At 39.1% G+C, this 24,206-nt stretch overlaps 1 protein-coding gene across 3 annotated transcripts in view; it reads right to left on the reverse strand.

Moving 5' to 3' along the window:
• The window catches only part of LOC128733674 (uncharacterized), a 174,246-nt gene extending 164,707 nt beyond the window's left edge, over positions 1–9,539 (reverse strand). For 2 of the 3 annotated variants that reach the window (XM_053827426.1, XM_053827422.1), the window contains exon 1: positions 9,248–9,539. The gene's annotated coding sequence lies outside the window, so the exon portion shown is untranslated. Of the gene's footprint in view, positions 1–8,826; positions 8,913–9,247 lie in introns of those variants that run through there. The other variant, XM_053827425.1, reaches the window with a different exon arrangement.
• Positions 9,540–24,206: the final 14,667 nt, after the last annotated feature.

Here is a 24,206-nt window from a genome sequence, read left to right on the forward strand (position 1 = left end):
CAACGGTTACATCTTTCAGATTTCAGATTCATAATTTGCTACTTCCAGCATTATATGTTTGTCTCGCTGCCTATCCATACCATTTACAAGTTCATGAAAGAAAACTGATAATACGTAGACGTAGGGTAAGTTAACCTATAGTGGTCCCTTTACGTACAATGGACCTCGGGTACAGTTTCGGCGTTTATTAGCTTGTGCTTCTTATTTTCGAGGATATGACATGAAACAGGAAGTACTAAACTGTGTGGTATCAGTTCTGTTTATAAGATTTCAGCTGAATTTAATGATTAATGCCTTAAAATCGACATTTTCAACAAGTTAGGGTCCATTTTATGGTTAACAATGCGAAATGTCGCCACTAGTGAACCCTCTTCATGCAAAATACACTAGAATTCCTATAATGGACCCGGTCGCTATCCTATTGTAAACCACAAGGTCCATAAAAGGAAAACGGACATTCCAATCTGTTTTAAAAAATGTGTAAAATATAAAGATTTGCAACATAAATTGATATTTTTTTAGGCATAATCGAAAGTTACTCGTATTGTAAGTGCCATCGGTTGCGTGTTTAGCGTTACCAGTTTAAAATAATTCGTGGAAGAAAACTACTAACTGGTCCACTAATGGTTGATTTACCCTACCTTGCAAGTGTAAGCAATATGATAAACACTTCTATGGTAATTAACCGCATACAATAGAACAGTTAGCCAGTAGGGGCTTTCAACATCAACGTAGCGGCTTCAATAGAACTCCAAGTTGTTGGCTAGAATTAATAACTATCCAGCAATAATATCGTGATTAATTCCCTCACTCAAAGAGAGTGCAAACGCTGTCCCCTGCATTTAGTAAATATTTAGCAAACAAGTGGCTCGTATTTCACTTGTCTTCAAATGATTTCAATTAACTTCACTATTCTAGCTTGATGTCACAATAGAGGTTTTGCAGATTTTTATCATTCAATGTTTGGTTTTGGTTCGTGACAATGATCGTCGTATAAGACTTTCGTTAAGAAAACTTCTAACTACGATAAAAATGAAAAAAATGATATTTCAACCCGTCGCTCCTCGGTCATATTACACGCCGTTTTGAACCAGTGTCTTCTGTTTTCACCACATTGAAAACATTTATTTATTTACTGTTGTGGCATGTTACATCAAAAAAAAAACAAAATAAAAGTCATAAGCCTTTCATTATTTCTGCCCTTTTCACTCAGCCATTGATTCAAACATATATGCCTAAATCTACTGTGCATTGCTACCAGAAAACCTAAAAAGTTTGTTAAACAGTGAATCGAAATGCATTTTCTAAAACTCAACATTCGTAATTTGGTGAAAAGAAATTGAACTTTCTTGTATTTTTGCGTTGTTCAAAAAGTCATAATGAATTCTAGAGTCAATGAGAAAAATATACTTATGCACCATTGCTGCTCTTATTGGAAGTACTTTCGGGGAGAAATAAGAAAAAGAGGGATGTGATTTGATGGAAAACTTCTACATCGCACGCTGGTATTGGTTATTTCATTGTCTATTGTATTTCAGCAAAATTAAAAGGATTGACAGGGTTTATTTTTACTATTTTAACCATATTATTCATGAATTATACGCTTTTACGGCAAACACTTGTTTGGGTCTTGTCAAAAAAAATTCAAGCCTATGAAGATTGAGTCAAGATAAGTCTAAGACCAATGTTTTGAAAATGTTAAAACGTCGAATCAGTGAAATGTGACCATTGAGTTCAGGAAGGTAAGATTCGTAGGCGTACGTTATCAGTAACAAGGTATGGTAGATACTGGGACGAATATGCGTATCCTAACAAATATTTTAGGGCAGTGATGGCCAAACCGCGGGCGTGCCGCCCTTCCAGATGATTTGTGCGGTCCATGGAGTGATTTGAGGGCTGGTGGACTTATGAGTAAATTTTCTGATGGCACATACCCAGCAAACCACAAATCGTATAATAATGTGCGAACATCATCTTAAATGTCGCTAAACAAACTCGAAATCGTACTTAAAGCTTAATAAAGTGCACCCTAGTTTACATTTATTCGTACAAAATGATAATAACTGATTCACATACGATTTTCGTCACAGAATTGTATAGCATTATGGAACTTATCATGTTGAGTCGGATTTCATCGTATACAAATACTTATGAATTTCATTCAAATTGTTTTCGTATAATTTGCAGTATGTATATCGCCTCCAAAACAGTACGCATATACTGGTTTCGTGCATCGAATGCGATTTTTCTAGATATATATCGGTACATATATCATATTTGTTACTTGGATATACGTACGAAAATGTTTGCTGGGTATACAGGGGAGGTAGTTTATCGTGCATGTGGTGAATCTGGAAACATTCCGTATTAAATCTTGTGGTGATTTCTAGAAATTGGTTTTTGCTGTCGCATATTTTACTTCTTGTCATGCGCAAGAAAGTCCAGAGCACTATGGGCCAGAAATTAAAATTTCGGGACAAAAATATTTGTGGTTAAACGGCAAGTAAGAGCTCAATGTGGTCTTCGGCAACTTTTTGAATAAAAAATTGATGCATATTTTGAAGGGATCGTAAACAACAATTTAAGTAATAACTTTTTGAGTAAACTTTTTTTCACCTTTTTGGTTTCAAAATATTAAAGATAAACAAATTTCAATTATTTTTTCTGAAGAGATGAAACTTCTACCTTTTACCAATTTTCAGCAATAGACCTTTGTTCATAAACGACCCCCCAAATCACATTTCTTCTTGTAACATGTTTATTTCAACAGACAGCTCAATGTGATGTTCTAGAAAATATTTTGCACATAAAGGAGGAATATTTTTATTGAAGACTGTTTTGCTTTATTTGCATTAATTAAAAAGATATAACTGATTTTAGGTTAAAAACCATCTGATGAAAAATCCGAATATCTTAGCCATCTACAAGTATCTGCAATTAGTTTGCATACCAATTTGTAGGGAATTATTAAAGCTATCTGCCCAAAAGTGTATTTCAGAGAATACCTGGGAATACCATGGCTGGCAATACCTGGGAATAGAGCGTATTTCTTTTCATACATTTTATAACCTAATAAATATGCGTCCTAGCGTCAAACAGTCTTCACAGAAAATATATATTTCAACATACTGAATAACTTTGTAGAACATTTGAAAGCAATAAAATAATCGTGTGCAAAGTTATTGAGTGTAATTGATTTCCAAGTGCTCTTTTTAAACACATCATTATATTTCGCAACCGGAAAGAGATAGATAGCTACTTTGTTCAGCAAAGTTGCTTATTTTAGTATGTTCTGCAACTTTTGGAGAAAAAAAATTTTTTTTTAATTATTTAAGAAAAAAAAAGTTTGTATCACCCTAATTCATGGTCATCTTAATAGTGCAGGAAGATGCGCTATATTTTATTATTTTACTTCTTCGAAGGCACCACCCTTGAAAAAATACACATTTTTCATCAGACGATTTTTAGACTAAAAACAGTTATATCTTATTAATTATTGCAGAAAAAGCAAAACAGTCTTCAATAAAAATATTCCTCTTTTATGTGCAAAATGTTGTCTAGAACATCACATTGAGCTGTCTGTTGAAATAAACATGTTACAAGAAGAAAGGGGTCGTTTATGAACAAAGGTCTATTGCTGAAAATGGGTAAAAGGTAGAAGTTTGATATCTTCAGAAAAAATACTTGAAATTGGTTTATCTTTAATATTTTGTAACCAAAAAGGTGAAAAAAATTTACTCAAAAAGTTATTACTTAAATTGTTGTTAAAGTAACACTTAAATATTGGACGACCCCTTCAAAAGATGCATCATTTTTTCATTCAAAAAGTTGCCGAAGATCACATTGAGCTAAGACTAGCCGTTTAACCGCAAATATATTTGTCCCGAAATTTTAATTTCTGGCCCATAGTGCAGAGGTCATTGCGGCCCGAGACACTCATGGGGTGATCTAATGCCTGGGCATCACTGTTGTAAGACAAGCAGTATTTTCTATTTTACGTCATCGTATGTACGAGAGTTAACGAATTTCAATGCAACAAAAAAATCATTTGACAACTGCACCAACAATGTGAATAATCTATAATTGACCTGAAATAATATTTTACGCACGGGGAGGATGTGGCATCCTGGTAAGGCAAAGCAAATCCATGGGTATAAACGTCTCTTAGAACTTGACCCTTCGTTATCGACAAACTTCGCAGCCGGTTATTAGAGTACAGGATAATTACGGGGTTAGTGCAACGATCGTACTTACTCTATAGCCGCATCGTTCAGCCGAGATTCGAACATACGACGACTGGATTGTTAGACCTGCATCGTACCGCGAAGCTAACTGGGCGGTGGAATCCTAGTATTTATACAATATTGGAGGAATTGCCTGTTTCAAGTTTATTTTAATCTTATTGTATTTGTATATTTGTAAATGAATCTAATAGGTTGTAGTGGTCATATCAGTTTCGGTGATGAGGAATAACTAGCCCTGACATATCGCGAAAATGTCAGCGGGATGCATTGAAAGAACCCGGTCCCTTCAATTATATCGAATGCGAACATTCCCTGTTGATAATTGTGTCTAACTGAATGATGATTCACATTTGAACAAATGATTCACATAAACATAAACAAAAACCCCTAAATTTTATAAGCCACTCATTGAAACTAATAAAGGCTAACTTTGCAGCGAATAAAATTTGAGGAATAGAATCAAACAGTGTTGCTAAGCCCGCACTCGTGTGGTCTAGTTTTCTCACATCCGCGCTCTAACAAACACACTTGCATAAGCATCTGTTTCGGACTTTCGCTCTTGTTTCGCTATGCACTGCGACGAGTTTTTGTATATGCTATCAGCCACGGTCGTCACGCTCCTGTGTGTAAGTGAGGACGTAAGATGAAGAATAAAATAAGAAAGGAAGCAAAATCGGTATCCATACATCCTAGTGTGCCACTCACCCCCATGAGCTGTTGGCTTCGTGAGCGGGCTCTGTAGAAACGCGCTACGAGGTTGTGCTCTCGCTAGCGTGTCGGTAGCAGAATTTACGCATATAGTACCATCGGGTGCTTGTCGTACGCTTGCGTCAGTGAAGTAAGCGTTGGATGCCACATAGCATATGCTCCTCACACTCGCTCACTTAAGAGCGGGTTTTGTTTGCTTCTCATTCGATTTGCAACATCGGAATCAAACACTTTTAATATGAGTACCTACACCTACGTATCACTGATTGTCAGTCGAATTATTAATGTGACTAAGTCGGCCAGTCGAGCAAAGGAACACTCGACGTGACTTATATGAGCCGTTCCGAATTATAGTGGTCTATTGACCGTTTTTATCAAAATTGAGATTTTTACATAAATGTACACTGCAAATAATAAAAATTTCAAAAAAGTAGGTTTCCAACCTGCTTTTTTCATGTTGTATTTTTGGTTTGGAACAGAATGACCATTCTGTTCCGCATTATAGTGACCTATGTACATGCGACTTGTTAATAATCGATCTTCGACTATTTTTGATTTCAATACTACATTGGAACACAATGTTCGACTTCTGCCTTTTAAACCCTTTTATCTGATACCCATATTATGGGGATTTTGCAATATTTCCAGTCATATGCGGTTATTTTCAGAAAACCGGAAGTCGCCATCTTTGCTTTTAAAATGGCGTCAGAACACGATAATCTATACCCAGTCGTCACACTATTTCACCAATACCCATTTTACGGGGGTTTTGCATCAATTATTGACATTTACAAATCCCATGGATATAGACCATTATGTTGCGGAATGTTTTGATGATTTTAGGTAAATTTTATATGAAATCATAGTGGATCTATGTACAGTGGTATGCATGAATCGCATAGTTCAACAAAAGATAGAATTTTTATATATTCTCATGTTGAATCCCTTTATACCCTGCCCGTCAGAACAGTTGGTTTGGCGAAAATAATTGAATAAAATTTTTATAGAGTTTTGTAGATAATTGCGTCTGTAAAATTTACTCAATAGACCACTATAATACGGAACGGTTCATATGATAGGGCCTAATTATTGAAATGAACAGATATAAATAATACACAAACATATCGAACATCAAAAGGCCAACGCATTGCCTAGCGGTACATCAGATGGCATTCGATGCCTTCGAATTATATAGAACTCACCACCATATATGAGCCATATATATGACAGTGGTATTTTTTTCCAACCAAGTGTTCCAATGTGCAGGGTATAAAGTGATTTAACATAATAATACATATAAATCCCAACTTTTGTCAAAATATGCGACATATACATACCGACTGTACATAGGCCACTATGATTTCATATATAATTTATCTGCAATACCCGAAACATTCCGCAACAAAGTGGTCTATCTCCATGGGATTACTAAATGTCAATAAATGATGCAAAACCTCCATGAAATGGGTATTAGTGAAAAAGTATGACCACTTGGTATGGAATGTTGTGTTCTGACACCATTTTGGAATCAAAGATGGCGACATCAGTTTCTTGAAAATGACCGCATAAGTATGGCTGAAAATTATGGGAAATCCTCACAATATGGGTATCAGATGAAATGGTTAAACGAGCAAAAGTCGAATATTGTGTTCCAACGTAATTCTGAATTGCTCGAAATGCTCGAATATCGATAATTAACAAGTCCCATGTACATAGAATACTATAGTGCGGAATAGAATGGTCATTCTGTTCCATACCAAAAGTTTAACATGAAAAAACAGGTTTAAAGCCTACTTTTTTGACATTTCTATTGTTTGCAGAGTACATCTACGCAAAAAGATACGATTTATGCAAAAATCGTTTTTTTTTAAAAAAAAAAAGGTTAATAGACCACTATAATTCGGAACGGCTCATATACTGACCGATCCGTCAAGTAGGCAGCTTTTCGAAATGAACAAAAAAAGTCCAAATTTTATGAGCCATTTATCGAAACCAATAAAGATTAACTTTGCAATAATGATTAAAATTTGCGGAACAGAATCAACAGTGTTGCCAAGCACGCACTCGTGTGATCTAGTTTCCTCACACTTGTGGACTAACGAACACACTTGCATGAGCATCTTAATCGGACTTCCGCTCCCATTCTGCTGCGTACTGTGACGAGTTTTTCGAGTGTTTATTTGTCTCCATCAGCCATTTCAGCATTTGTCTCCACTCACCCCCACGAACTATTGACTTCGTGAGCGGGTTGTGCAGATATGCGCTACGAGGTCGTGCGCTCGCGAGAGTATCGGTAGCAGAATCTACGCATACAGTACTAGCGGTTGTTTGTTTTACGCTTGGCGTGTGATTGGCGAGATCAGAGATCGGAGGCTCGTTCATGCCGTATCTCAATGTTAGCGGTTTACAGCCAGATAGTAAACAAGTAAAGTATGGTTGGCTGTAATCGATGCGAAAATCACATTTTTCCTTATCTTTCTATAAAATGCTCAGTTCCAAATTCTGATTAGCGATGTGTCTAAAAAAAAACTGTACAACTTTTTCAACTTTAATTTATCATAAAAACGACTTTGAACCACATTTAGAGCTTTTATTGGCGCATATTTTATTCAAGTCATCAACCATGTACCTGTAAGAACGGTTATGAAGTCTTTTCATTTTATTAACAACATAAAATTTCATACTTTTAAAAATATCTTTTCAAACAACTGTAGCTGTCCTTTTCCATTTAACTCCATGTGGATACCAACTGAATGCTATTTCCAGTTTTTCCTATGGTGATATTCGTATGATTCGAATTCGTATATGATTCGTCTTTTATGTTGGATGCGGAGGTGCCTAGAAACGGCTCAGGATCAATAAACTACTGAGCTGATTCTTGTCTCGATAGATTTTCGACAGCTTCATCACCTTCAATTCCGCAATAATCGCAGTGATCATACTGTTAGTTGAACAATTCGGAGCTTTGGTCAACCAAACAGCTAATTTAAAGTTCCAGTAGGAAACCATTTTTAAAATCAAAATTAAAATCAGTTTTTGTCATCTTTAAATACAATTGCATTTTTGACAAAATATTTTGACCCGAAAAACTTATTGTTGGAGTAATATAGGATACGGCACTTATCCTACAGCTTACTATTATTTTGAGCCTACCCTCTTCTCTCCATATTCTGGGGGGAAACTATAAATAATTCTTACCAATATACACTACTGTTCTTGCACATTTGTTTCGTGGTGACAAATTGGTTCTTCAGACTCATGTAATACGAAAACAGAAAAGGTAATTAGAAGTATGCTAAAAATACTATTCATGCCCTAATTTATTCGTTTCGTAAAAGACCAATGTTTTATAAATAGGTCATAGGTTCTCCGAGAAATATGTCGAAACAATTAAACCAACAGTCGTGATGGACAGCTGTTGGTTCTACAGAATCTACTTTTACCAGAAGATGATATAAGTAACATAAGTATGTACCCGTTTTCAGGCCCTTCTAAAACGCACTCGAAATTAATAACAGTTGAAAAACTCTGGACATTTAGTTATTGATCGTTGTCAGACCACTAAAAACAATACAATCTAAGAACGGTTAAATATTACATCTACTGTTCTTACCGCCTTTTCCGAAAATTCGAATAGTGCAATAATTACCTTTTATAACCTAACACCACTGCAAATTCTGAATTTCTACTAACAATTGCGCAACTTTTCTGTATGCAGCAAAAAGGAAAATTATAAAGAAAGATAGACATGATTTGAATATATGGACTTAATCTACAGCCGACAATATCACACTATATCTCGAAATATCGTCCTTGTCATACAAGACCGAATCTAGAAATGGCACAGGATGATGTCAATTTGTATTTTACTTACAGCGAGTGTCTGTATCTCATTCATTTTACACGGCTCCAACATCGTCTAACAAAACTTCTATTCAAAGCTCAGCTTGTTCACATATTTATTTAAGGTCATTTGCAATTATAAGCACGGAAATAGGTACATTCGTTATCATTTGCCTAACACATAAAGCAAAGGTAACTCTCTTGTTATTGCTACATCACAAAATCCGTAATACACAACTAGACCCTACAGCATGTGCGAGTGGACAAATGGTTTCCATGAATGTGAGAATAAACAAAATAAAAAGTTGCTAGTCTACTAATTAAATCTAAATGAAAAAGAATCGTCCTTTTTATTTATTCAGAGTAATCAACCTGTGCGCTACATTCGCCTGACCATCATGGTAAAGTGACACAGGAAAAACTAATGAAAGCAGGAATAAAACAATACCGACCCACTATTATAGACAGTATATCCCCTATTCCGTCGCACTTGCTTTGCTGCAACAGTTGAGGCTACGATGCGCCACTATCTTCACTGAGCCATACGTACAGCATCGGCTGCACTGGCCACGTAAACGGCGTCGAGGTGCACACAATTGCAAAACTTTTACTTCTCTTAGGACCACTCTATTCGCCGACAAACGGCTGAACCACGCTATGCCTGCGGGGCTCCACACTCACTACCGCCTCACTAGTCGGTCAAACCTCAACGGTGATGTTTTCCGCAAACTGCCACCTCCGGGAGGACTCGGGAAAATCAAACGAGACGAACGACGGCCGAAACCAGACTGGCAAATTCCGATGGATTCTGGCTGGGATATTGCTGCTCACCAAGTGCTCCTCAGACCGACCAAATCGACTGACACTGTGTGTGCCCCTGTACCAGTTCTGTTCGGAGCATTTCACTCTCAGAGCCGGTACATCTCCCGTTGGCGCTCTGAGGACGTAAGCTTTTCGTACCGTATTGAGTACAATACCATGCTGCCACATAAGAAATTCGTTACATGGACTGTGCGGCTCCATCGGTAGGGTCAGTTTTAGACAACAAATCTTGCGCTATGCAAACTCATTTGTATTAATTTCGTCCCAATTCGTCCTAATCATCAAGTTTTCAATTGGACGAATAGGTTCTTCCAACTTGAGAAAGTCCCAGCAGCACACACAAAGTTGCAATTAACTGCAAATCCAAACAAACAGAGAAATTTAGAATCATCAGCTGTGGTGACAGGAAGCTTTCCGCTCACATACCAAATCGAAAGCTCGCTCACTGAATTCCATACTGTACCTGTAAACTCTTCGCAGCTTTAGCAAATGTTTTTATTTTTCCGAAGCCGGCCGGTGTTGAGTCTCATACATGATGTTAGAATGTGCAAGTGTATGAGTGTTTGTCGTACAAGCTCACCTGTCTAATGGATAAAGCTGCTCTCCAGAAGAAGCGATTATTTTTCCCTTTGTAATGGAAAATACTACCAAACAATGATACCATCCACTGTCAGCAATGAAGCTGAGCTGAACTGAATACGTTGATGGTGTGCAAATTGCTGTTAGCATACCGGAGCGATACATTCCAGATGAACGTGATATTTGCATATATACGGCCGACACAGTGCCGTAAGCTCCTAACCCTAGACGCTATGGCGACCACAAGCGAAAGGATCAGGCAAAGTTAACCGTTAGCGAAACTGTTGAGAATGTGTTCCTATTAGCGAAGGCATATATTACACAACAGCAATTTTTTGTTTCATGTATCTCAATATTCTCGGAAATTCTTATTATGATGTAAAGAGGAGATTGCAAGTTTATTTTGAGTGAAAATTCAAATAACAAAAAACGTATTTGTTGACGAAGCGTTTAAAAGCTTAATTAAATGTGTGAAGTCTGTAAACCGATTCGCCTAGTCGTAGAATCTAATTTAGCGTAATCTAAATCTCTAAGCCAACTAGTTTATTTTTTCCTATTAGTGATTTTTTCCTAACTAGGAACTAGTTAGCAGTGTTTCAATTAAGAAACTTGATAAAAAACGTAAAAATCTCCAGTCAATATCTGTGTAATTAATTGAATTTGTGGCTCTGGCTCTGTTGATCACCAAAAACTGAGAATGCAATCCGGCGATTACTAAATAGCTTGACGTTATTCATCTGATTATAGTAATTGGTGTGCACTCAACCAATATTTAACCACCAGAAACCATAATTTGCTTAATTTTTGGTATGGTGAGTATACTGTAAAAATATTGTTAGCTGCAACTGTTTCTTGAACAATATAGTGAATAGCATAGTTTGAAAGTAATATGAGTAACTAAACTGAACTGAGTAAACTTGAAAACTTAAGAAATTCTTTTTTCGAAAATGAATGGATATCTTGACTAATTATGTTTACTTACTATTATAACAACATACACTTTAACGACAAGGTCGTCAAAGTCCATTTATGGCAGTCAGTATGGTACCGAATATCACCCTTAGTCCCTTCCCTTCTACAGTGTACCAACATGCTCCCATAGACTCGGGAAACCATCACAAAAAAATAAAATTAGTTCAACTAACCTGCTAGCTGTAATTAGATCTTGCTACTCGAAGCACTAAACATTGCATTCTATAGGTTCTATTACGTTTTGGGGCATAAATTACACTAAATACTGAGATTTCTCCCCAATTAAAATTCATCACTATATTTTCACTTTTTCGCCGTCGATTTTCCGTTATTTTTTTTCGGCCGTTCCATTCATCACATCACTCGCGAAACTTAACTTGAAACACAGAAAACATTAATTTACCACCCGAATAGTTATCTGGTAAGATATTATAATGGTTTTGCCCAAACTGTTCACTTGAAATGATATGAAAAACTTTACTTCGTTTCAATTGCAATTCCGAATCCGTCGTTGTTGACACGTTACCAAGGAAACGGGTGTATATGTGGAGTGATGCCTTATTTACGTTGAGCATGAAATTGGTCAATAATTTTTGCTAATAAATTAACGGTCGTAAAGTGTTGAAAATCTATACCTATAAAAAAGGATTTCTGTCTGTCTGTCTGTCTGTCTGTCTGTCTGTCTGTCTGTCTATCTGTCTGTCTGTCCGTATGTTCCTTATAGAATCGAAAACTACTGAACCAATCGGCGTGAAAATTTGCATGTAGAGGTTTTTGGGGCCAGGAAAGGTTTTAGTGATGGTTAGAGACTCCTCCCCCACTAAGAGGGGGGGCTCCCATACAAATGAAACACAAATTTCTGCATAACTCGAGAACTAATCAAGCAAATAGAACAAAATTTGGCATGTGGGTGTTTTCGGTGACAAGAATTTATTCTATGGTAAATTGAGACCCCTCCCCTCTTTATAAGGGGAATTATAACTCCTCTACCCTTTAAGAGTGGAGCTTCCATACAAATTTCCTCATAACTCGAGAACTAATCAAGTAAATGGAACCAAATTTGGCATGTGAAGGTTTTCGAGGGCAAGAAAATTTTCTACGGTGAATTAGGACCCCTCCTCACTTTAAGAGGGGGGGCTCCTATACAAATGAAATACAAATTTCCTCATAACTCGAGAACTAATCAAGCAAATGGAACCAAATTTGGCATGTGTGTGTTTTTGGAGACAAAATTTTTTTTATGATGAATTGGGACCCCTCCCCACTTTAGGAGGGGGGCTCCTATACAAACGAAATACAAATTTCCTCATAACTCGAGAACTAATCAAGCTAATGGAACCAAATTTGCCATGTAGGTGTTTTTGGAGGCAAGAATTTTTTCTATGATGAATTAGGACCTCTCTCCACTTTAGGAGGGGGGCTCCTATACAAATGAAATACAAATTTCCTCATAACTCGAAAACTAATCAAGCAAATAGAACCAAATTTGGCATGTGGAGGTTTTTGGAGGCAAAAATATTTACGAGGGGGGGCTTCTACACAAATGAAATACAAATTTCCTCATAATTCGAGAACTAATCAAGCAATTGGAACCATATTTGGCATGTGGGTGTTTTTGGAGGCAACCATTTTTTCCATGATGAATTAGGACTTTTTACCTTATTAGGAGGGGGGGGGGGCTCCCATACAAACTAAATACAAATTTCCTCATAACTCTAGAACTAATCAAGCAAATGGAACCAAATTTATCATGTGGGTGTTTTTGTAGGCAAGAATATTTTCTATGGTGCATTAGGACCCCTCCCCACTTTCCTATACAAATGAAAAACAAATTTCATCATAACTCGAGAACTAAACAAGCAAATGGAACCAAATTTGACATGTAAGTGGTTTTGGAGGCAAGTTTTTTTCTATGGTGAATTGAGACCCCTCTCCTCTTTAGAAAGCGAGTTATGACCCATCTCCCCTTTAAGAGGGTGGGCTTCCAAACAAATGAAACGCAAATTTCCTCTTATCTCGAGAACTAATCAATTCCATTTGCAACCAAATTTGGCATGTGGGAGTTTTAGATGGCAGAAATTTTTTCTATGGTGAATTGCGACCCCTACCCCTTTTAAGAGGGGGCTCTCATACAAGTGAAATACAAATTTCCTTATAATTTGAGTACTAATCAAGCCAATGCAACCTAATTTAGCATGTAAGAGATTTTTGAGTCTTGAATTTATTTTATGATAGTTAGAGACCTCTCACTCCTGTGGTAGGGGGATATGGACTCTCAGACAAATAAAACAGAAATTTTTGCCAAACTCAAAAACTAATCGAACTCGAGAAATTCGAGACTCTTGCATAAAACATTAATCAATAACAAGACCACAAAAACTATCTATACAGTGTAGTAACACTAGATCATTCAGGACGAGACGGCCGCGAGTGTTGCCGGCGACCCGCCGTCGGAAGCGCCGCCCACTGTGGGGAGGCAACACCCCGCAGAAATCACTACTGTCTAGGTTTATTTATTTTCCTAGGTCTACCTGGGTTTTCCGGAACGAGTGACAGCGAGTAAGGAGAGGATCGCGAAATGGTACTTTCCACAAAATAGTTTTCCGTGAAATGGTACATTCCGCTTAAGGTTTTTCGCAAAATGATATTCGGCGTAATGTTGTACAATCATGGCGAATATCCGCTTTCTGGTTATGCAATGAGAGGACAGGGGAGTTGTTCTGTGATGAAAAGTTGCAAATTTATATATTAAACTACCCATTCCAGGTAACTAATAAGCATTAACGTAAGCAGCAAATCAGCGTATCTGGCATTTTCTACTGCACGTTATTGTATGTTAGCTTTTTGACTGCATAGATGTTGTAAATTGGCATCCAAAATTGCATTCAAATTCTTCGTGTCGGTAATTAGCTGTAAATTAGCATTGTCAGCACTATAAGAAGGTTATCAGTAAAGCTGCTGTATATTTTGCCAAAATAGCATTTAAGTAGCATTTAAGGCGACTTAAATGATTATTGGCCTATATTTGAATAGCATTGGTGATGCTTATTGGTTACCTGGGATGCTTTCATAGATACGTAACTGCCAAAATGAATCATCTAAGGTTGGACTCCTCCGAAACTTGCAAAACTCGAGATTGTGACAAAGATCATCCGTGATTCATGATTTATGTACAACACAGGTTAATTTGTGGCAATACGAAGTTTGTCGGGTCAGCTAGTATACTTATAAAATTCACCGTAAATAACATTTTAAGTGATAGAATTACTGTCGGATCTAGTTGAACAGCAAAAATAGATACGCGATTCTACGTTCATAACATATTATTACCTACTACTAGCAACTCAGCATAAACTTAGCATAAACAAAACGATAGTGGCAACAAGTACTGAAATCAGTAAAAAAGCAGCTGAACTCTGACGACCTTCACCTTAAAGAACGCCTGCAAACCAGCCGTCATTTATAGAAAAGAGAATGCAACTGGGGTACCTACTTTATCTCAATAACAAGGATGAATTGAATTCAATCTAGGTATCAATGTCAAATGTTATTCGGTAATCTTACAACTTTCCAATGCGTGCGTACCGTTTCGCCGCTTCCACTGCTATTGCTTGAGCCTGAAACAACATCCGGTTCATTCGATTCAGATCGTTATTGCCGCTCACCGATAATAACCAATCATTCTCCACATTCCTGGTTATTTATTGGACGGTGTGATCACTCCAGAGCAACTGTTTGGCTTCTCCCCATATGGGATAGGACAACTAAAATGACAGTCGCGTTAGCAACGACCGGTGTAAAAACAGGTGACTGACGAAAACAAAGCTTCAACGTTAACCAGCCGATTCTGGCAATTTTTCATCTAACCAATATCACTGGTAACTGGTAACTCACTTTATTTCTTAATCATTCGGCGCCGGGATCCTTTCGTTCACCATTTGCTAAAACCTGCACATCGAGCCCCAGCTAATGTCATTCTCGCTTAGCGACGTAACCGTAAATTTCTCCATTCTCGTTGTATCATTGTAGGACCAAGGTAAGTTAAAATAAAAGAAGCGTAAAAGAAAAACTTTTTCGAAACGAAATACGTATCTGTCGCGAATAAATAAGGTGAGGTGACATCGTACCCCGCGTGTTGATATCTGCTCGGTTCATAACACCTTGTAGCGCTGTGTTGAACAGCAGGCGTGAGAGACCATCACTTTGACGAAGCCCTCTGTGTGATTCGAATGAATTTGACAATCCACCCGAAATCTGTGATCGCACTGTGTACCATCCATCGTAGATTTATTCAGTTTGGTGAGCTTCCTGGGGAAGCTATTCTCGTCCATGATTTTCCATAGCTCTTTCCGGTCGATGGTATCCTATGCGGCTTTGAAGTCAACGAACGAATGGTCCGTTGGAACTCTATATTGTTGACCGACCTTCGACGAAGCCTATTAAGCTTACCAGTTCCAACAAATCTGTTCGCAATTGGTGATAGTCGGCGGAAAATGATTTGGGACAGCACTTTATAGGCTGCATTGAGAACGGTGATACCTCGATGGTTCTCACAGTCCAACTTGTCACCCTTTTTATAGTTCGGGCAGATAACCCCATCTTTCCATTCTTCCGGTAGCTGTGTCGTATCCCAAATTCTAACAATTAGCCGCTGCATTCAAACGGCCTGCTTGTCTGGTCCCATTTTAATAAGCTCCGCTCCGCTGCCATCTTTCCCAGCTGACTTGTTGTTCTTAAGCTGCATGATGGCCTCCTTAGCTTCGCCTATCGTTGGGGCTGGCACCTCTTCCCCGTTTGTTGTACCGTCGAAATCGCTTTCCCCGCCGCCATGGTTCTCTACCTGGGCGCCATGCAGGTGTTCGTCGCCACCTATCGGTCACCTCACGATCATCCGTCAGAATACTTCCATTATTATCCCTACACATTTCGGCTCGCGGCACAAAGCCTTTGCGGGATCCGTTCAGTTTCTGAACGGAACTTTCCCATTCCGTTTCCTGAGAACGATGCAGCCGCTCCAACGCTGCATATTCCTGCTCTTCCAAGTAGCGTTCTACCGAAAGATTTGGTTTCGCTGCATCTTCTTCTGTTTGTGTCTTTCCACGTTCTGACGTGTGGCACTGCGCATCTTGGCCGCCCGCGCAGCGTTCTTCTCATCCATCACCCTCCTGCATTCATCGTCAAACTAATCGTACCGCTGATTCCGGGCCACATGCCCGATTGAACTCTCCACTACACTGCTGATGCCTGTTTTGATGGTGTTCCAACAGTCCTCGAGAGGGGCTTCGTCCTCTTCCGGCAGCGCAGCTTCGAGTGAATGCGTGTAGTTTGCGGCGACGTCTGACTGCTTCAGCCGCGCGAGATGCGTGATCTAATGAGGCTGGCGTCAGTACTGAACGTTGTTCACAACGAAGAGTCTTGGGCGCATCTTAACCATCACTAGGTAGTGGTCCCAGTCAACGATAGCGCTTCGATAGGATCTGACATCGATAATGTCTGAGAAGTGCCGACCGTCGATCAAAACGTGGTCGATCTGTGATTCTGTCTGATTTGGATTTGGTGTACTTGTGATCAGAGGTGGCATAAACCGCAGCGCAGACCAAAAGACACACATTCTTAAACAACACAACACTCGCCATGCGGTGTGTGTTCACCCACAAATTCCCTTCAGTGTCTCTTTTGCTAAACACGCTCTTTCGTGTTTTACGCGCACCAACAAAAGGCAGTCGCAAACGCAGAGTGATAAATTTGCTGCGTGCTTTACCACACCAAGAGCCGCACTCTGCGCGGCTGGATTGTACACCCTGCGCTGAGTCAGTTGAAGTGGTGTGATTGAAAAAAACATTTTTACTGTTGCGTCGCCTGATCCGTACTAACTTAACATAGACCATATTAGTTGTTCAGTGCAGCGTGTATTTTCACTTTTAAAAGGGCAGAAAATTTGTAAATACTAAATAATTTTTTTGCGTTATTTCCGCACGGAGTGTGGCAAAGGGCAGCACCAAGTGCTGTTTGGATGAACACTCACTGGGCGATTTTCACCGAGTGCTGTCGTTCGCTCCCACTCCGCTTTCGCTCGTACGCTGTGTGCATATTAGCTGTAGATGTGTGTTGTCGAATCGCTCTGTGCGACAAGGCATAATATTGGAACATTGGGCGCATAGTGTGAGCGAATGACAGCCCTGCTTGTGATGGATTCTATGCTGGAAAAAGGTACTTCGTACGGCCATGTTCTTGGAGGTGGCAAAGTCGATAAGTCTTAGGACCACTTCATTGGTTCGCTAGTGTGCGCTGAACCTTCCAATCACCGGTTTGTATTCCACCTGCTGGCCACCTGAGCATTGAAGTCCCCGATGACGATCTTGATATCATGTTTTGGGCAGCGGTCGTATTCACTCTTCAACTGCGCGTATAATTCAGCCTTGTCGTCAACGGTACTTCTGAGGTGAGGGCTGTGTACGTTGATTACACTGAACAACCCTTGATTCTCAACCTGAACATTCGAGGATTGATTGGCCACCGACAAACACCTGTTTCCGCATCTCGCCTATCACTATGAAAACTGTACCCAGCTCGTATGTGTTGCCGTAGCTCTGGTAGATGGTATGTCCATCTCTAAACGTACGTACCGTTGAGCTCTTCCAGCACCCCTCCTGCAGCGCTATAACGTCGAACTTGCGGCTCTTCAATACGTCGGAGATTCGAAGTTGAGAGATCGGCAGTTCCACGTCCTGAGTCTCCAATCCATAGTCCTTTTACGTCGCATCTATTCCAATTGTTCCAGTTAGAATTTCCTTGTTTTTCGTTCCGTGCTCTAATATTTTTCGTGGTGGCGGATTGCAAAGCCTGCTGCACCAGGGCCAACGAAGCTCGAAAGAGCCCTCCTTTCCTGTCGGCATACGACCTTGGCTTCCAGCGGGGATGGTTACCCGATCTCCACCAAGGTTGCTAGTATCCCGGCTGGTACCACGAGGAGGTAGGGATAGGAGTTGCTGAATAAGAGGCTATGAACCACTGTAGGGTCTAATTTATACCTACAGGTGCACAAGGCACCGACGTTACGCATTATTCAGCCGTTTACCAGCTGTGTTATGTTGATAGGCTATACAAAACATTCAGTATCAAGTTGACTGCGAGTTTACTGGAACAACACGGCCATTAAGCGAGTTGTTTTTTAAAAAATATTTCATTTCACGTTAAATCGAAAGGCAAAGCGATTGTTACCCAAATGATTGACATATGAAACAAGATTAATAAATTTTTTACATTAAGGTACTTGTGTTAGTTCCCGGCGTTAAGGCCCATACACAACGCGTACGGATTTTACTACGTTGCGGCAATCTGACAGTTTTTCCATGGGTTTTCTGTCAAATATCCGCAACGTAGTAAAATCCGCATGCATTGTGTCTGGGCCTTTAGTCTATTTCTATCGATGTACTTGCCTACTTTCCCACTACACTTTTAAATGAATCTAGCTGTAAATAAGTTGGATTTAGCTAAAACTTGGTTAAAACTACTCAAAATGCCCTTAAAGTGTACAGCCTCAAATTTTTAGTAAAAAATTTAACCAATTTCGACTACTTGCTACTAATGTTAATTAAATAACGTTTAACCGCACGCAGCTTTAACCAAGTTTTAGCCAAATCCAATCTGTTTACAGGTGAACTATTTAAGAGTGTAGTATTTTATTTTTAAGATTTGAATTTTCTACCACCGTTCGTCAGCAATTTTTCCAGTTATTTGGTGAAATAGAAACTGATTCGCCTTGTAAAAATGGTTGCCTATGGTGCTCCGAAGCGCTGGAATGTGCTTAATAGTGAAATCTAGTTAATGGTTGTTGACCTGTTTTGGAAAATTAAACACCAACTATGTTAACACACAAATAAAAAAGACAACATATCTTTGCAGCCACTAGACGAACGTAAAACTGAATAATATAATAAACTTTCATCTATGAGAACTTCTACTGCTCATGCTGGCCGTTTATGCTAAATAAGATACCGTTCAAGCGTGTGCACTCGCATTCACGTATTGCCACAGCGCTCGGTGATGCTTCTCGAGATTCACTTGACCATGTTCAGATGAAACTTACAAGTTTCTCCACCCTAGCATGTGTATGTGTTCCATGCTGGCAGGAATGTCGCACTGCACTTGGACGCAACCTGCACAAACGTTAGCAGAGTACACTCTTCGTTACTGGTCTAGCATCAACAGTAGTATTAGGAACGGAAATGGAATTCAAATACTCGTTACCGACAAGAAATTTCTTGAGGCTAGTGCGAAATAACGCATTTAGGACTGTATTTACCACTGTGCACAGAATTGAATGCAAAGATAGCCGAACAAATCCAAATAAGAAGAGGAAAAAATAATAAATTGAAATTGAAAATAGAGCATGAAAATTGACAGTTTTTTATCGAAAAAAAACGGAAACTACTGAATGTCGCCCCAAACACCTGTCCACATGCACATTCTTCTGTAAAAACAAATATGTAGAGAACGGATGAAACTTTGAATGAAAATATTTCATTGAAACCGGTAGTAAACCGTGAATGGTGGTGCAGAGGCAACCGGCAACAGAAATACTTGACTCCATCTCTAGAACACCCTCTCGGCAGGTTGGTGCTTCGGATCGCAAATTTTCCTTCCAACCACCTTCGCTTTCGTTTATGTTGCCCAGAGCATAGCAGACGGCTCTTAATGCCACGCTATCTGGCTGCATTCATTCGCTGGTGGGCGTACCACTAGTTCTCCACAGAAGTGAAAATGTCAATCCAAAGCAAAGTATGGACGACCGGACGGCACAAATGCGGGTCTTACCCGTACTGGGTCGTCGTCGTCGTTGCCGTCGAGCTTGCAAATCTATAAGATAGAAACTAGAGAACTGCCGCATTCAACTCATCATCGTCGAATGGAAGCTGTTGGAAACCAGAAAGATCTTTCATTCGCTGGCGGATTTTGCTGGGCTGTATGTTGCCAAGGGCATTTATCCTTAGTCTTCACTCGACGAGTCCACGTCACACAAGCGCGGCTAGCATAAAGAAGGATGAAAAGTATTTTTTAATTGGAATGCATTGTTGTCACATGCGCAACCCCTCGTCGGTTACGTCGTGCTGAGTTGACGACTGACGAAAGCAGAAGTCGGCGAAAGGGAGACAGTTATTTGTAATTAGAGCTATACTACCACGCGCTCGTTCGAAAACACATGAAATTGCTGCGCTGGCTGATGAACCACGCAATGCGACGTACTCGAAACAAATGAAAACTTGTCAAAGGTTGCAGAATGAGAACAATTTGAAGAATTTGAATTTACATCACATTCAACCGATCTGCAAAGTTGATGATAGATTTAGATACATCGTTTGTTTTTAAAATTAGTTTCTATGGGCAGATTTACATTTGTATAACCAGGTATAAACGAAATCTTCATCCCGTGGAAAGCCGCGGTACATGCGACGAATTCAAGCTCTCTCATTCGTCAGAATTCGACCAAACACACATTTCCTTAATTAGGATGAAACTGAAAACAAAATAGACAAAGCCCTGGCAAAGAAAATCTCACCGTCATGGTACAATTGCGTGCGTTTCCAGCAAGAGCTTTAACGGTAGACAGACAATGAATAGAAACCAACCCGGGCGGCTGTACATGGTGAATGTTTTTTGTTGCCACAAAACCTCGCAAATTTTGCACGACCGCTCACGTGTTCACAAATTGTAGAACAACCTTTTGATCTCCTAGGCTTGGGTTTGCTTAGCCATTCATTGTATGCTACCGTGGGTGGTGTCGAATGTTTCCCAGTTTCCCGAAGCAAACCATTTGCTTAGACTTGGATGTTGGCAAAAATTGCTCGTTAACTATGCTCTGCTTAGCCAGTGTGCAAAACTTGCAGCGGTTTCTACTGCAAATGATTCCAACTATACCTTCAGCACAGCGGTTTGCTTAGCGCAAATCACGAACGGCATTCGATTCTTTTGTGGCATCCCACAATGGCCACAAACTGCATTCACTGGCAACCATGCGTTTGCGACGGAGAGTAATTAATGGAGACGCACTGTATCTTGTTGGGCGCTGGTATAGAAAGAAAGGGAAACATTTTCACAGACGTTATAACTTTAGCTTCAGTATATCGATTTTTAAATTTTCTACGACAATTACTCATTCTATATTTTCTCAAATATCATTGATGTAGTTTCACAGGTTTAGCCATTTGTTACGGCATTTATCTGGTTAATTCGTGGTAACTATTTAGGAACAAATGAAAGTAATTGTACAACAAATCAGGATTGCAATATTAGTTGATGGGTGAGAATTCACATTATTGTGCCGATTGCGGTCCGCAGGTTGCATTTGCTTGTTTCATCGAATATCATTACCATTCAGAGTAAATCGTAGTAGATTTCCATGAGCATCATTGTGAGCTTTTTTTCTGTTACGCGGAATTCAATTAAAGTAAATCTTTCTTACGATTTAATAAAAAATTGTAAAATCTCCTGTACGCTAGTTTTACTAACGTCAAAGATGCTTCAAATATTCGATATTTCACATGGCACGATCTTGCATAATTTGCTAATTTACAGCTAAACTTTATTTATTTTAATCAATTTATAATGTTTATAAAATTTGTTTCAAAACCGATATGACAAGTGACTCCTGTGACCTGGGTAACTATACAAATTCAAATGAATTTTTTATTTTATTTTTTTTTTACATTTATGACCCTTTAACTTTAGAGTCATGCGGGTCACAATTCAAACTGCAAAGTGAGGTGAGGGTGACTGTAAGAATAAGGCCCGTTAAGTTACTTACTTACTTACTTAGGTGGCTTGCCGTCCTAAGAGAAAAACTGTTGAACAAATTTTCTCCATGTAACTCCGAGCACTCGCAGGTCCCCCTCGATCATTGTCCATGTTTCATGCCCGTAGAGAACAACCGGTCTTATAAGCGTCTTGTACGGGGTGCACTTTGTACGGGGACTTAGTCTGCTCGACCGCAATTGCTTGTGAAGCCCATAGTAAGCAATTCCGCTAAAAATACGCCTCCGAATCTCACAGCTGGTATCATTGTCCTTTGGTATCTTTGTCCGCCGTTACCAGTGAGCCAAGGTAGACAAATTCACCGACTGCCTCAAACTCATCGCCGTCGATCAATATACTACTGCCCAAGCGGCGCACTATATGGGGCAGAACCCGAAAAAGCACGGACAAAACCTCAAAACTTTTATTTGAGATATTATACCAAACTTAATATTCTACGTATAGTAGACATGTAATCTATAAGAAATATGCTTTGATGCTTTGAAATTGTTTTGATAAGTGTTTTTTCAATAAGGTGAAACACAGTGTAAAAAAACTTGGAAAATGAAAAAATAAATATCATTCAATCCTTTAGTATCTAGCTAACATATTGCTTACAATTTTATACTTTTAAAAGACAATTCACATTAAAGGGATTATAAACGTTAAATAGTGATGCTGGTGTATGTAAGACATGACATTATTGCAATCTGCTCCACTGTGCGGCGTCGTTCGGCCTCGGTTCCGCTGACCAGCATGCACAGCATGTGTGATTCGAATGAAATTGACAATCCATCCGAAATCCGAACACAGCACTATGACCATCCATCGTATATTTAATCAGTTTGATGAGCTTCCTGGCGAAGCTGTTCTCGTTCATGATTTTCCATAGCTCTTTCCGGTCGATAGTATCATATGCGGCTTTGAAGTCAACGAACAAATGATGCATGGAATCTCTGTATTTACGGCCCTTTTGGAAAATTTGCCGCAGTGTAAATATTTGATCCGTTGTGGACCTACTTTCGACGAAGCCGGCTTAATAAGTTCCCACAAATCGGTTCGCAATTGGTGATAGTCGGCGGAAAATGATTTGGGACAGCACTTTATAGGCGGCATTGAGAACGGTGATCGCTCGATAGTTCTCACAGTCCAACTTGTCGCCCTTTTTATAGATCGGGCAGATAACCTCATCCTTCCACTCCTCTGGGAGTTGTTACGTATCCCAAATTCTAACAATTAGCTGGTGCCAGCTTTTCTGGTCCGTTAAGTTAAGTTAGATGAATGAGGTGACTGTGAGAATAGGACTCAATAAATTGTTAATCCAATAATACAATAATTGATAATGCTCTTCTTAATCCAGTATGATATCCAATAACTTACTGACCTGAAATAAATAAAATATCATGATATCTACAAGATGTAGTTTAGACTCGAATGAAATGCGGGTTGAACAAAAGCAGTTGCACCAACCTCTTTGAAAAATCTATTTTTCTAACTTCAACAGTAATTATAAACATTTGACCTAACACCGGCTTGGTGTGAATTTATATGTTTAACGTCCATTAATATCATTTGTATGTGTAAAAATATATTTATTTACTACGACTTAAAAAGGAATCGAAAATAACACCCAGAAAAATACTAATTGTCAACCGACTGATACGGAGATTTGTTCAGAACTGGTTATAAAAGACCTTTAAATGATTGTTTAATTATATCATTATATTACACCCCTTACGCTTGTTATCAGTAGCATGTTTGTTCAATTTCACGCCGGTGACCAATTTATTTATATATTTAATTACGGTACACCCACAGAGAACAGACATCCATTCAGGAACAAATTTTTCGGGAATTCTTGGATAAAATTTCAAATTAAAATCACCTAATATGCTAGCGACACCACAACTATAGTTTCCCAACTAAATGATTCATTTGATTTGCACACTGACAACCTTTGGCTCCTCTGGCGCTAGTATATATGGACTATATGCGTTATGCTAGCGCCAGAAGCTAGCTGTTGTGATTTTAGTGTAGAATTTCATGCGCCTTTAGTGACACCATCACTATAGTTCCCCAACTAATTTGACATAAGTTTTATCCAAGTGGGGACCTTTCGCTTGGATGTCTGTTCTCTGTGGTACGCCTAAAACGAAGCTGCGGGCAAACATTAAGCCGGCGGGCGAGACCGAGCGTGACAGACCCGCTTAGATTGCACTATATTCGTGTACCTTGGCAACCGAAGAC

This window comes from Sabethes cyaneus, chromosome 2 (assembly GCF_943734655.1).
Source record: "Sabethes cyaneus chromosome 2, idSabCyanKW18_F2, whole genome shotgun sequence".
Taxonomy (NCBI): Eukaryota; Metazoa; Arthropoda; class Insecta; order Diptera; family Culicidae; genus Sabethes; species Sabethes cyaneus.